Below are 11,273 nucleotides of genomic sequence, written 5' to 3' on the forward strand. Positions count from 1 at the left end.
AACTCAGAGACGAATGGCCACCCCTTATGGGTTTATAGTTTGGCTTTAGATAGATATAGGGGGCACGGTGGCTCAGTGGTAAGAGTGTCGAACTTGGAACCAGGGGGTCATTAGTTTGTACCACACCCGGTAGCTGATATGCCGGGAGGGGTAGCGCCCTCTTGTTACCTAGCAGGGCTACATGATCTAATAACGTCTAGCTCGGGGGAACATTTCCCCCTTTCTAGATCGATAGATAGACACACTCGTATCATTGTTTCTTAACTTTGCATCATCCCTTAACTACCTGGAAGTCATCACTATCATCTAGCTTGGTCTCATCCTTGATCACCCTTGTTTCTAAATTACCTACCATGCCTAACACTTCTGCTGCCACTTTACCATACCAGCCTCACTTTCCCACTCACATAACCAGTCCTTTACATTAATGACCTCACTCTCTTCAAATTTCTCTACTAAGTCTACCTGCTATCTATCTATCTATCTATAGCCCGACGCCCTAATCCCGCAAAGGGGGGCCGCAGACAAAACGCCTCCAAGTCACTCTGTCACCCACCATTTGACTTCCCTCCCCCAACTCACCCCCCTCCCTCATATACCTCTCAACTCCATCCCTCCACCTCATCACTCGGTCTACCCCTCCCTCTCCTCCCTCCACCTCACCTACATACACCCTCTTAGTCAGTCTTTCATTCTCCATCCTCTCCACATGTCCAAACCACCTCAGTGTATTTCTCCTAATCTTTTCAACCACATCCACATCTACCCCACAACGTTCCTTCACTTCTTCATTCGTCAACCTGTCCCTCCATGTCACTCCACATGCTCCTCTCAAGTAACTCATTTCCACTGCTCTCACTCTTGACTTGTTCCCCTCTTGCAAGGTCCACGCCTCGCTTCCATACGTCAGGGTAGGGATCACAATACCATCATGCAGTGACTTCTTAACTTCCATACTCACCTCCCTATTTCTCATCACTGCTTTCAGTGTGCCAACAACCTTCCTTCCCTGCTGTACCCTTTCACGTACTTCATCCCCCAAAGTTCCATCCTTACTCATCACACTACCCAAGTACTTGAATGCACTCACATTCTCCATATCCTCACCATCCAACCTCACTTCACACTCTGTGACTTCATTCCTCTCAAACACCATAACTTTACTTTTGTTTACATTAACTTTCAGCTTCCTCCTCCTACACAGTCCCAAATTCATTCACCAAACCTTGCAACTCCCATTCATCTTCACTCAACAATACTGTATCATCAGCAAACAGCAACACCGGAAGCTTCCAAATCTCACCCTCATTCATTAGGGCCACCCCCACATCCACTGCCCTACCTTGTACCTCCTTTACGACCCCATCCATATATATAGTAAACAGCCATGGAGACATTACACACCCCTGTTTCAGTCCCACATTGAGATCAAAGAACTCACTCAGCTCACCATCCACTCGCACCGTAGCCCTAGCTCCCTCGTACATACTTTTCACAGCACTCAACAATTTCCCCTCCACTCCATATATTCTTAATATTCTACCTGCTAAAATGCAAATTAATTTTCTTTAAGGACTAAATACATGCAAAATGAGGGCTCATTAGGCAGTGTATTTAAATTCATGGAGATTCTTGTCTAATGGCAGCTCTTGTTGCAGGTCCACAGCTGAAATTGACTCTGCAAAGCAGACCTAAGCAGTGTGGTCATCAGGGAGCCACCTGAGTAATATATACATGGTAAAGTGTTGACAGATATATAGGCACATGTTGTGTTGTCCCAGTACAGTACTGTACATCCTACATGAGGTGCCTCTTCCAAATATATGTGGCATATACTCTCTGTTCATAATGTCTTTCATGGTAAGAAGAATGAATCACTGGATGACTGGTAGGAGGTGATCCAGGATCATTTAGCTGTTGTGATATCCTTTGTATTTACTGCTGTACAACTGCTGCATAGACACTGGATAAGAACTGGTAAAATAAGGAACCCAGTGGTATTTTAGACTGCATTAACAGCTTAAAACTCAGCAGTGAACTATTTAAAAATATGGTTACATAGTACTTACAAGTGCAGAAGCAGTTATTGTTCTGTAATAATGAACTTTGTATCAGCAGTATTGTTCAGTGGAGACTAGTTTATGGCAGGAATTAAGAGAGTTTGGGGGAATCTCATGACAGGGTGATAAAGGAAGAACCAGATGTAAAGATATATAGAGTCTGAGGTGGATGACAAAATAATGGAGGTGGTAAAGGAAGAACCCGGTCTAAAGTTAGAGTGTGAAGTGCGTAACAGAATAATGGAGGTGGTAAAGGAAGAAACAGATGTAAATTTAGAATGTGAGGTGGATGACAAAATATTGGAGGTGGTAAAGGAAGAACCAGATGTAAATTTAGAATGTGAGGTGAATGACAAAATACTGGAGGTGGTAAAGGAAGAATCAGATGTAGAGTCAGAGTGTGAGGTGGGTGACAAAATATTCCTCAGTGACAATGAGACTGTCCTGGACACAGTGTCCTCAGCTCAAGTTAAGCAGTTCAGATGTTTAGAGTGTGGTAAAGCATTTCCTTTTAAGAGCCGTCTTATCCGACATGCAGTTATTCATTCAGGAGTGAAGAATTTTAAGTGTGATGAATGTGGTAAACAGTTTACACAGAAGGCTGATCTCACTAAACACCTATTAATTCATTCAGGAGTGAAGAATTTCAAGTGTGATGAATGTGGTAAACGATTTACACAGAAAAGTCAGTTCAACAAACACCTATTAATTCATTCAGGAGTGAAGAATTTCAAGTGTGATGAATGTGGTAAACAGTTTACACAGAAGAGTAATCTCACTCAACACCTATTAATTCACTCAGGAGTGAAGAATTTCAAGTGTGATGAATGTGGTAAACAGTTTACATGGAAGGGTAATCTCACTCAACACCTATTAATTCATTCAGGAATGAAGAATTTTAAGTGTAATGAATGTGGTAAACGATTTACACAGAAGAGTGATTTCAACAAACACCTATTAATTCATTCAGGAGTGAAGAATTTCAAGTGTGATGAATGTGGTAAACAGTTTACACAGAAGGGTAATCTCACTCAACACCTATTAATTCATTCAGGAGTGAAGAATTTTAAGTGTGATGAATGTGGTAAACTATTTACACTGAAGGGTGATTTCAACAAACACCTATTAATTCATTCAGGAGTGAAGAATTTCAAGTGTGATGAATGTGGTAAACAGTTTACACAGAAGAGTAATCTCACTCAACACCTATTAATTCACTCAGGAGTGAAGAATTTCAAGTGTAATGAATGTGGTCAACGGTTTACATGGAAGACTGACCTCACTCAACACCTATTAATTCATTCAGGAGTGAAGAATTTCAAGTGTGATGAATGTGGTAAACAGTTTACACAGAAGGGTAATCTCACTCAACACCTCTTAATTCATTCAGGAGTGAAGAATTTCAAGTGTGATGAATGTGGTAAACAGTTTACACGGAAGGGTAATCTCACTCAACACCTATTAATTCATTCAGGAGTGAAGAATTTTAAGTGTGATGAATGTGGTAAACTATTTACACTGAAGGGTGATTTCAACAAACACCTATTAATTCATTCAGGAGTGAAGAATTTCAAGTGTGATGAATGTGGTAAACAGTTTACACGGAAGGGTAATCTCACTCAACACCTATTAATTCATTCAGGAGTGAAGAATTATAAGTGTGATGAATGTGGTAAACTATTTACACTGAAGGGTGATTTCAACAAACACCTATTAATTCATTCAGGAGTGAAGAATTTCAAGTGTGATGAATGTGGTAAACAGTTTACACAGAAGACGGGTCTCACTCAGCACCTAGTAATTCATTCAGGAGTGAAGAATTTCTAAGTGTGATGAATGTGGTAAACTATTTGAGAATAAAAGTAATCTCACTCATCACCTATTAATTCACTCAGCAGTGAAGAATTTCAAGTGTGATGAATGTGGTAAACAGTTTACATGGAAGACTGGTCTCACTCAACACCTATTAATTCATTCAGGAGTGAAGAATTTTAAGTGTGATGAATGTGGTAAACTATTTACACAGAAGGGCGATTTCAACAAACACCTATTAACCCGCCCCGCCCCAACCACTTTCTCACCAATGGTACCCCCCAATCCCGACCATTTTTGGACCCAAATTTTTTTTGCTAAAACTTTCGCTTTTGGTCGGAAACAATGGTCAGTCACAAAGAAATTGTTCCCCGGGGTCCATAATTGCCCTAAACAGGTATGCCTTGGTCACACCTGGTACCGTGTTCTCTGTAGGTGGTCTGAGCCTCTAACGTTTTCTATGGTATTATAAGTCTGGGAAACCAATGAAAGTAAGTAGATATGTATTTATTACAAACATAAAAACATGTGATAAAAGAGTAAATTGGATTTTATACAAAAATAGAGCTGAAATAAGCATTGTACCATCGTGCGAAACGAGCAAAATCGGGCAGACTGGTCACGATGAATCGCTAACATTCGAAAATCATGATACATATCATTTTTTTTACTTACATAATATTTCTACAATAACATTATACCATTTTACATTTTATTGAACTGTTTTTACGTATTCACAGGCCTTTCGATAACATTTAGCGTAATGTTAGCGCTTATTTACGTAGTTGAGTGACCTCGCTGTGACTGTTGTTTCAACTCGTATTGTGTTTTTTCTACTTACATAATACTTTCCTAATAACATTATACACTTTTCAACTTTATAGAACTGTTTTGAGATAATTTCAGGCCTTACGTAAATATTTAGCGTAATAATAGCGCATAATAACACGCACGGTGAAGTCGCTATGACTACTATTTCAACTTACAACCTATTTTTGTACTTATACAATAATTCTCCACTAACATTGCACATGTTTACACTTGATATAATTGATATCACATAATTTCAGACCTTACGATTCAACTGAGTGTCATATTAGCGCGTACTTACACAGTGAGTGTTATCGCGATATCATTTGTTTCATCTTACACTAGTATTCAACTTATAAATTACCTTACTACTAACATTACAACAAATTCCACTTTATATAATTCCTATCACATACTTACTGACCAGAATGTTCTACTGAGCGTAATATTTTCGCAGATTTACACAGTGGGTGTACTCGTGACATCAATTATTACAACTTACACTATTGTTCAACTTGCACGTTTTATTCATGCTAACATTACACCCGTTTCCACTTTATATTCTTGCTATCACATATTTACTGACCAGAGTGTTATGCTGAGCGTCATATTTTCGCAGATTTATACAGTGGGTGTAGTTTTCATATCACTTCGTTCAACTTACACTATTTCTCAACTTATACATTACTTTCCTGCAAACATTACACCCATTTCAAGTTTATATAAGACTTGGCACATACTGACTGGCCTTACCATTATACTGAGCGTCATATCGCCATCCCACACAGTTTCAGTAGTGTAGGAAGTTATGTTACTTTCTGAAACATGGCTGAAGGCACAACGCAACATTGGTGGTGGTTGGGGAGGTGGAGAGCGGCGCCTTTCATCACTCGCACTTCTCTTCCCTCTCCCTTTTCCTTTACCCTTTCCCTTCCCTTTCCTTCCTTTCCCCACATCCTGGGGCTGTGTGGAGGAAGCTTGGGAATATTGTATGGTGAAAGACGTGCTGGGGAGTGGCTCCACCTCCTCTTCCCTAGGCCTATGTGCACCACGTGCTCGTGCTGCCTCCCTCACTCCACTTCCCTTTCACCCCGCACTCCCACCACACCACTTTCGCCTTCCCCAGACAAAACACTAGGCCATACTTTATTTGCCTTCTCGCCCCACCTTCTGATCCTCGGGGTGAGATTTTTTCCTTCCCCAACCACGAGGCAACATCACGTCCTAAGCCGCTGTCATCGTCATCGTCCTCATCCTCATCCTCATTAGAATCTCTAGGGGGTGGAGAGAGGTCCATGCAGGTGTTTTGGGTGCAGGCTGGCCTTCCCTTGCCTTACGATACGTGACATACCGCTTTTTCCGGGGCGAAGGGACCTCCTCATCACTGCTTGTTATTTCCTCCTCAGGCTGCACGTAATCTCGATCCACCACATCATCAAGTGGAGAATCACTATCTCCAGTGAAGGCATCCAGGGCGGATTGTATTTCGTCGTCTGAGAGACCTTTATGCGCCATGTCTGACCTGGGTCACTGCTAACAGGTGAGTGACCGAGACAAGGGCGATCGCAGGTCATGCGGGGTCTGGGACGCTGCCCGCCTGGGGGCAGGTAGGAGAGGCTTGGGTACGTGCGCGAATCGAAAATCTCGCGCGAATTTTGAAAATTGTGGAAATTATGAACCTTGCAATTGCAGGACGTGGAAGTACGTCAACGGGATTAGCTGTGACATAACGTGAGGACGTGGAAGTACGTCAACGGGATTGGCAGTGACATAATGTGAGGACGTCGAAGTACGTCGACGGGACGCCGCGGGTTAATTCATTCAGGAGTGAAGAATTTCAAGTGTGATGAATGTGGTAAACAGTTTACATGGAAGACTGGTCTCACTCAACACCTATTAATTCATTCAGGAGTGAAGAATTTCAAGTGTGATGAATGTGGTAAACTATTTGCACATAAAGGTAATCTCACTCATCACCTATTAATTCATTCAGGAGTGAAGAATTTCAAGTGTGATGAATGTGGTAAACGATTTACACAGAAGAGGGATTTCAACAAACACCTATTAATTCATTCAGGAGTGAAGAATTTCAAGTGTGATGAATGTGGTAAACAGTTTACATGGTAGACTGGTCTCACTCATCACCTAGTAATTCATTCAGGAGTGAAGAATTTCAAGTGTGATGAATGTGGTAAACAGTTTGGCCAGAGAAGCAGTCTCACCAAACACCTATTAAATCATTGTGGTGGGAAGAGCTTCTAGTGTGCTGAATGTGGTAAACGGTTGACTCAGTTGATGTCATCTGACACTGTTTAATTCATTAATCTGCCCCGTGCCAGTGCCTTTTTAAAATGGTCTGACGTAATTGTGCGCTTAGTGCCAGTGCTGTTTTAAAGCAGTCTTGATTTTAAAAACTCATTGTGACCGCAATTTTCAAGCTAGGCGTGCAAGAATTGGTGTGCTTGTAGGACAACCCTTCCTCTATCTGCTCTCAGGTGGCCTGGCCCATACACCCATGCGTTCCCGCCTCACGCTCACTCTGCCTCACTCTGCTTGTGTTAGTCACACCGTGCAGTGATGTCTCACCGTGGTCTCTCTGACGAGGAGATTCAGGACCTCCGTAGGGTTCCCTACACTGGGGAAAGCGATTTGGAAGATGACGACGTGCATGATAAGGACTACATCCAGCCTGAGGAGGAAAGTAGTAGTGATGATGAAATTCCCTCACTTAGAAAATCCAGGTATGTGGGCTGCACTAGGGCAACACGTGGTAGGAGGCCACCTGCATGTTGTTGTCTTGCACGTCACGACAATGAGGAGGAAAGGGAGGAGGAAGGTAGTCCTGTGGTTGAGGGGTGATTGGGGAGGCAAAGGATTTCACCACGTGGGGAGGAAATGTGGAAGATTTGGGAAAGCTCCATTGTTGGAGTAGAGTGACTCATCTTGCCCGCGCTCTCCTTTGCCCCCACGTGACCCAGCTCAGCCCAGCACCTCAGGACAAAGTCTTCCCGCCTTCCCCACACACAGCACCTCACGTGAAACTCTCCCCCCATTCCTCACACTTCCCCATGCTTTCCCACAGCCCGAGGAACATGGAGGTGATGATGATGATGAGGAAATGACGTGGGAGTGGGAGGACGGTAGTGACTTTGTCCCCCACATTCACCCGTTCATCCACGAAAATGAAGCCGGGTGTAGTGTCCCTGAACTTCACCATACCTCCAGTAGGCTTGACTTTTTCTGGAACTACATTCCCGTGGAGTTTGTTTAGAAGATTGCCGCCCTGACCAACGCCTTTGCTGCATTTGAATGTGGGGGAACAACACAGGCACAACACAGCCGATTGTTTGAACCTGACGTGACCCTGGGTGAAATGTATGTGTTCCTAGCACTTGTGCTTTTGATGGGGATATTGAAAAAAAATCAGCTTCCCTTGTATTGGACTGTGGATCCAGTAATGGTGACACCATTTTTTGGCAAGGTGATGGGAAGGAATCATTTTCAGTACCTCCTGAGCCACCTTCATTTTTTTGACACCCTTGACCCTGCAAACGCAAACAACACAGGCAGGATGAGGAGGATACGTCTGGTTTTTGATCACCTTCGAGAGAAATTCCGTACCTCCTTCTCTCTATACCGAGACCTCGTTATAGACAAGAGTCTAGTGCAATGGAGAGGTAATATTGCTTTTCGTCAGTATATTCCCAGCAAAAGACACAAGTTTGGCTTCAAAATCTTCGTGATGTGCGACTGTAAGACTGGATATGTACAGGACATAGTCCTGTACACAGGTGTTCAGATGGACATCACAGAAGATAGAAGTAAGGGACTCTCAGGGGCTGTGGTAAAAACGATGATTGAGGAATACCTTCATCGTGGGCACGTCTTATACCTCAATAATTGGTACACAAGCCCCCTTCACGCCAGGTACCTTCACCTGCAGGAAACTGGTCTGTGCGGCACCGTAAAGAAGAACCGTTGGCACATGGTGAAGGTGAGAAGGAAGCTTCAGAAAAAACGAGGTTGTTTTTTACAAATCACATAATATCCTTGCAACAGCCTGTCACCACAACCACGAAGTATTCCTCCTCTCGTCTGTTCATTGGCCTCTTGTACACCGCACAGACAGTGTAAATTACAGGGCAGAAGGGCAGCACCACGTCTGGAAACCAGAACCTGTCCTGGCGTATAATGTGAATATGCGACAGGTGGATCAATCAGATGCCATAATTTCCAGCGTTAACTGTGCCAGGCCCACGATGAAGTGGTATAAAAAATTATTCTTCCATCTCCTTGACATCACCGTCCTCAACGCTTGCTATCTCCACGCACATACCACTGGCATCCAGGAGACCTTCGAGGGCTATATTTGTGAGCTGGTGCAGGAAATAGTGGGGGAATAAGGGGAAGACAGAAGTGCTGCTCGCCACCGCCACACCTCTCCGCCTCACCTCTAGACACTTCCCCAAAATCGTCCCTCCAAGTGGAACACGTCAGAATCCCCAGCGGAGGTGTCACGTATGTGCAAACGGTACTGTAAGGCCACATATTTAGCAGAAGGACTCAAGGTATATGTGTGCAGAGTGTGATGTAGGACTGTGCCTATACCCATGCTTCAAGGAGTACCACACTCTTGCTAACTATTGAGAAACAATAGTGTGGTAACGACGAGCGATAAAAAGACACTCAAAAAGTGTTGTAAATACGAAAAAAGATGCACAGAAAGTGTTATAAGTACTGCATACAGTTATGACATGTAAATATTTTCTCGTAAGTGTAAGTACTGAACGTTGTGGAACAAAGTTTTACATATGTTCTCATAAGTGTTAGACCATGTATTCACAGTGAGATGATCAAAAATACTCTGGTAATGTCTGTGTATACTGAAGGCATGTTGTAAATAATTTACTGTAAGTGAAAGGGCTGTACATTGTGAAGTCAAGTTATGCATATTTTCTCGTAACTGTAAGAAAATGCATTCATAGTGATACGTATAGTGTTGCATGAGTAAGTGATTCTTTTCCCCCCAAAACACGATTTCCTTATGAAATACAGTAATAAGATTTTTTTTTTTCTTTTGTGGGTGTGAAGTGGACAGAAAATTGTTAAAACCATTTCTATACCTTCCCTGAGTCACGTTGGCGAGAATACCTGAGTTTACCTTGCATAGAAAACGGGTTTTCTCTCACTGCCGCTGGGGATTCTCCGCCTGTTCACACCTGCGGGCAGCTGGACGGACTATGAAAAATGCACTTCCAGCCTCTGATGAGTTTATTTATGGTCATATTCGTTTTCTTCACATCAAAATCTATCATTTTAGCAACAACAAAAAAAAAAAAAAAATTGGCCGGCAGGGGGGTGACACTTAGGGTTGAAGTGGCCGGCACGCAGCCGGTTAAGGAGTGAAGAAATTCAAGTATGATGAATGGGGTAAATAGTTTGAAGTCCTCTCCAGTATCAGTTCAGGAGTGAAAAAATTTGAAATGTGGTGACTGGAAAACTGTTCAGAAAAAATTCTTATTCACTTGGCACGTGACAGTTCATTCAGGTGTGATAACAATTATATGGTTATGATAAATGTGGCAAAGGTTGTAGAAGGAATCAGGCTTTAACCATGTATGGTGCCATTCACTAACATGTGACGGAGAAGACATGTTTTATCTCTTAGGCTGGATTGCCAGTTTAACCCCTACACCGCGGGCATGTTTACCGATGTTTTGCGTGTGCCGCGGGGTTATTCGGGCTCCGACAGACTCTCAAAAAATATTTGCCAAAAATCAGTTATTAGTCCTAGAATATTAAAATTATATATGCTTATGGCACATACCTTCAGCTTTCTCCTGGAATGTTTGTTGAGCCTTCGTCAGTTACCGTAGGACTTGTGGAGACCTCTGAAGTTGGGTAACGAAGTCTTCACTTTACACTTCCCGACAACCCGTAATATGATTACCACAGCCAGATATTAACACTATAAACACTACTCTATGATTTTCAAGTAGTTTGGGATCCATACTCCAAAAAAAAAACCCACTGTGAAAGCAATGAAAACTATGAGCGCGTCTGACCGCCGCACTTGCGCTAGTTTGCTCTTGGTACTCTGTCATTTATTATTCATAAAACTCCTCACACTTTATATTTCTATTACTATATAACACTTACATATATCTACAGTCTTCATCCATAAGTTTCCTTCAGTAGTATTAGTATTGTCACTGTAGGGATTCAATTTCTTTCAGTAAAATACGTAGCATTCACTTTCTCGTCCTGTATACTGGAATTGAGAGTGAATGTCACTTTCATCTTCACTCTCATAACTCATAGCATTCAGACATGCTAGAGTGAAACTTTCACTTTCATTACTCCTAGGGTATATACTCGTATTCTTATAATACTACTCATTTACATTTCTATTTACGTTCTCTATTTTATTTACGTTATTTACATTTCTATTTTATTTACACTGTGTTATGCACTGTCACTTGAAGTAACTTATAAAACTATTTTCCATTGTTCATGTATATTTACATTCATAACTTTCACTTGCTGTTTACACATTATTTACACATTATTTACAATTCCACTTGCACTGTT

At 42.1% G+C, this 11,273-nt stretch overlaps 1 pseudogene; it reads left to right on the plus strand.

Annotated features, from left to right (window-relative positions):
* The first annotated feature begins 2,426 nt into the window (after nt 1–2,426).
* LOC145389680 (uncharacterized) lies at nt 2,427–8,676 on the plus strand (annotated as a pseudogene).
* Nucleotides 8,677–11,273: the final 2,597 nt, after the last annotated feature.

The sequence above is a fragment of the Coenobita brevimanus genome, unplaced genomic scaffold, assembly GCF_032717465.1.
Source record: "Coenobita brevimanus isolate Jiangsu-jjx unplaced genomic scaffold, ASM3271746v2 jjx.HiC_scaffold_1899, whole genome shotgun sequence".
Lineage (NCBI taxonomy): Eukaryota > Metazoa > Arthropoda > Malacostraca > Decapoda > Coenobitidae > Coenobita > Coenobita brevimanus.